The sequence below is a fragment of the Penaeus japonicus genome, unplaced genomic scaffold (assembly GCF_977035675.1).
Source record: "Penaeus japonicus unplaced genomic scaffold, GWHDUDI00000001_assembly GWHDUDI00000028, whole genome shotgun sequence".
Taxonomy (NCBI): Eukaryota; Metazoa; Arthropoda; class Malacostraca; order Decapoda; family Penaeidae; genus Penaeus; species Penaeus japonicus.
The window spans coordinates 21,636,458-21,641,457 of record NW_028234430.1 but is presented as its reverse complement, the minus strand read 5'-3'; the positions used below and the strand labels follow the sequence as shown (position 1 = coordinate 21,641,457).

Genomic DNA, 5,000 nt, shown 5'->3' with positions numbered 1-5,000 from the left:
TGTGAGGCAAGGAAGAAAGAGAGAGAGAGAGAGAGAGAGAGAGAGAGAGAGAGAGAGAGAGAGAGAGAGAGAGAGAGAGAGAGAGAGAGAGAGAGAGAGAGAGAGAGAGAGAGAGAGAGAGAGAGAGAGAGAGAGAAGAGAGAGAGAGAGGGGAGGAGAGAGAGAGAGAGAGAGAGAGAGAGAGAGAGAGAGAGAAGAGGAGGAAAGGAGAGAGAGAGAGAGAGAGAGAGAGAGAGAGAGAGGAGAGAGAGAGAGAGAGAGAGAGAGAGAGAGAGAGAGAGAGAGAGAGAAAGAGAGAGAGAGAGAGAGAGAGAGAGAGAGAGAGAGAGAGAGAGAGAGAGAGAGAGATAAAGTGATCCAAGCACTAATAAAACGCCACGTCCCCTCTAATGTAAACCACAAAAAGACAGAAAATAGCTCAGTTATATCCAATTATTAAAAAAAGCTTAGGAACATCCCCATCAACAAAGCAAAAAAGGGCGTTTTAGGGAGTAACAGAGCTGAGCGTATGACCACACCCTTAACGCTACAGATCTTATTTATTTTCTGTCTAAGTTGTCATAATGTTTAGTCATATAAAAGATAACAACTAGGGTCTTTCTAATTCAGTGTTAAATCAGTAATATTTTCTTGTTGTTATCAAAGAGCATTGACAATCATTCATCATTATGTGGCAATAAACAAGCGGACGTGAACTTATATTAAAACTTGCAAAAAAATGCATACATCATCTATCACGATTTTCTTGATGGCACAATCAGTCATTTATGCGATATACATAAAAAAAATAATGCACATGTATGTATGTCTATTCACAATAAATCTGAAGACGAGCAGATGACAAAAAAAAATGAACACATTCTCTAAACTTAAAAATGAAAAAAATAGCCACACTCCCAGGAAAAACAGCCCTCTGCCCCCCCCCCCCCTCCCCCATTAAATCTCTGCCCGTAACCGCAGTCCAGGTTTTTGTGGGGAGGGGATGGGAAAGGGGGGCAGGGAAGGGGAGCGGGGGAGGGAGGAATGTGGAGAGGATAGGAAGGGAGGAGGGAGGAGGGACGTGGAGAGGGTAGGAAGGGAGGAGGGAGAAGGAGGGACATGGAGAGGGTATTAAGGAAGGGGGAGAAGGTAGGAGGGACGTGGAGAGATTAAGAGGGGGAGGGGGGGAGTAGCAGGGGACAAGGTCTGGGTCACACATACACACAGACACATCCGCGTCGTCTGTGATTTGGTCGGCGGTTTTTTCGGGACCGTCAATTTCCCCGACAGCCGTATAAAGATTTGTGGAAAAAGAGCAATAAGAACCTGAGCGTTTTTCCTCTTTTTTTCTTTTCTTTTTTTTCACCTTACCGTTAGTCTCCCACCTCGTAATTCCTCGTGACAGACTGAGGGAAACGTCGTAAGAAAACACTTTGCTCGAGATTCGTAGGTATTAACTAATTGACGTCAAAATTTCAGTAAATCGGATGATATGGAAGTCTCCTGTTAACAGCCTAATGTACAAAATTGCATATCACACTATAATGTAGAAGTTACGATTAGATGAACGCCGAAGTTATTGATTTAAGAAATCGGGTAATGTGGCAATCTCTTATCAACATCATCAACTACAAAAATATCAAAGCAAATTATAATCCCCATACATATATGAATTCCGTTGTAAAAAAAAAGACTGGTCTAAATTTCTCTAAAAAGATAACTCACGATCCCCGAATAACAAGGAAAAAGTTACATAATCCTGAGAAGTGTCCTACGCGCCAAGAATTCTTTAGGCGCTTTGGGTCCACAACAGCTCGATGGGTTGGAAACAGGATAGTGCTGCGGGCGGGATAAAGCACCCTGCGCCCCCGGTCACGCCCATCACTTATTAGAGTGTCATTCCAGCTGTCTAGTCTCCGCTGTCCTCCCGCAGGGGAAACATTTATCAAGCTAAAAGGAACTACAAATTCGCCGCGGATAGCAGCGTTGACAATACCATCAACGTCTGCGGAGGAACCTGTGGCAAGACCGAAGCCCCGCCTCTAACCTTGGCCTAGTCCCTCCGGTCTCCTCCCGAACCTGTCCCTGCCACGGACTCCCAGGATTTGTTTCTGCGGAACCTCAAGGCTTCTGGCCTTGACTTCAGCGACATGTTGTACTCTAATGCGTCATCTATAGGGCTGCAATTATGCGTGCTTATATACATACATACATGCAGACACATATGTACACATATATATCAGTATCTTAAATAATATATATATGTATATGTATATGTATATGTATATATATATATGCATATATATCTGTGTGTGTGTGTGTATGTATATATATATGTATATATCTATGTCTATCTGTCTGTCTGTCTGTCTGTCTGTCTGTTTATCTGTCTATCTATCTATCTATCCATCTATATTATCTATCTATCTATCTATCTATATATATATATATATATATATATATATATATATATGTTTATGTATATGTATATGTATATGTATACACACACACACATACACAACACACCACACACCACACACACACACAACACACACACACACACAGAACTCATACACACACACACACACACACACACCACAAATATAATATAATATATAATATACATATACATAAAGGTATATATATATAAACATATATGTATAGGTATATATATATATATTATAGGTAATATATATATAAATAATATAATATATATATATAAATATAGATAATATATATATGTGTGTGTTGTTGGGTGTGTGTGTGTGTGTGTGTTGTGTGTGTGTGGTGTGTGAATGTGTTATATATACAATATTATTTATATAAATATAAATATAGAGATATATATATTATAATAATATATATATATATATATATATATATACGCGATACAATACCTCTAGCTATCTAATCTATATAGACTATATACTTATATATATATTTAAATATAGATAGATAGATAGATAAACATACATAATTATATATATATATATATATATATATATATATATATAGATATATATAAATAAACAGACTCCACACAATCGCACACGCACACACAACACACACACAACACACACACCACACACACACACACACACACACACAAACAAACACACACACACACACACACACACACACACATATATATATATATATAATATAATATATATATATATAGATATATATATCTATATATATATAGATACATATACATAACATATTATATATCTATCTATATATATAATATAATATATGATATATATATATATATATAGATGAGAACTGTGTGTGTCTGTGTAATGTGGTGTGTGTGTAATATATATAATTATATATATAAATATATAAATATATATATATAGATATATATATGTGTCTCTGTGTGTATACGTGTGTGTGAGTGTGTGTTTCACCCAATATCTATATAAATATATAACATAGTATATAAATCTAAAGGTATATTATATATATTTATATAATATATATCTATATAATAAATATCTGTATAAATAGGTATATCTATATATATATATATATATATATATAATAATATACAACAAAAGTATATAAAGAAATATATATCATCTAATATATATATATCTATAAAATACTTGACTATCACGGACAAGTCTCTCACATCTTCTATATAAGTATATATAGGTATATTAAATATATAGTTATTATAGGAACAAATATATATAAATAACTATATATAAATAATCAATAATATATATATATAATATATATATTATAAACTATACATAAAATATATATATATACACACACCCTTACATATCTCCTTAACAAAGATAAACACTTAGCAGAATAGGAAGTGCCAACCCCCCCCACCCCCAATCCCACCCCACCCACGAATTCAACGTATATCAGGTCGACACGTTTTGATTGTATTCTACACGCCCACCCCCTCCCATGCCCCCTTAGGGAAGCAGAAGTCATCCCTTCTGACGAGGAAAGGAGAGGGGAGGGGGGGTAGTGCAGAGTGGGGGGGAGAAGAGGCGGAGGGTAGCTGAACCTTGCCCCGTATCCCCCCCTCCCCCCACGACCCCACCTCACTACTCCTCCCCTTCTTCCCGTCCCTACTCCTCTCTTGCCTGAGCTATACCCACGACTGTCTAGGTGAGTCAGGCAAGAGAATGAGTAGGTGGTGGGTGTGACGCTTATGTATTGCCAGACATTATAAAGCTGATTTTATGCCAATTGTAAGTATTACATCGATTACATCATTATGTTTATAAGAGCAGGTGATCCCTGATTCTGTTCCTTATCTTCTGCTTCATAAACATAATGCTTTCTTCTAAGTTTAGTGTACGTGAGTACCATAGAAATCAGGAAATATAAATAAATGTAAGAACTAAGTGCATAACTACTATCATATTAAGAAAAGCTGTAGACTACATATTTTACACAACAGAAAATTCAGTCAAAATCTATTTCAAATTTCATACCTCTTTCGTTTCTTCAATATTCATAAATCTGTATTTTATTTTTCGTTCTTCGTTTATGGCCTGACCTAAAACCTTGAAGCATTCGTGCAAATTCTTGACTGCTTATTCGTGACGTATCTTTGCATTATGCGTCTCCATAACCACCACTGAAGCTTTGTTCATGCAGCTGTACGCAAGTTCATCTACAAACATATCTTTCAGAAGTAAATAAGTTGAAATGGCTGGTTATTCAATTTTATAATACAACTGATAATGAAATCCCTATCTAGCACCGTCACGACTGACCAGCTTGGTGACCTCAACGCACCTCAGAACATGATCTTTCTTTTCGCAGTCACAAACTTTACAATACAGAATATCAGACAAAACTCACCTCTGTTTACAAAACTATATTGTGTTTGATTTTTTCTGTTAAGTCCTTTTCCTCCAATGTGTCTTTCTGATATGAATTTCAATAGGAGATATTTGAGCACTACGCACTCACTACGAACTACAGATCACTTCTGAGCCGCAGAGTCGGGAAGAACCGCTGCTTAACCTCCACGGCCGAGGGGG

The 5,000-nt window shown here is 36.7% G+C and overlaps 1 protein-coding gene across 1 annotated transcript in view; it reads right to left on the bottom strand.

The window, feature by feature from the left end:
• LOC122255037 (uncharacterized) overlaps positions 1 to 5,000 on the bottom strand; it is a 34,105-nt gene that overhangs the window by 28,159 nt on the left and 946 nt on the right. The window contains exon 1 of the mRNA XM_043018978.2: positions 4,819 to 5,000. This exon is cut by the window's right edge and continues 946 nt beyond it. The gene's annotated coding sequence lies outside the window, so the exon portion shown is untranslated. The remainder of the gene's footprint in view (positions 1 to 4,818) is intronic.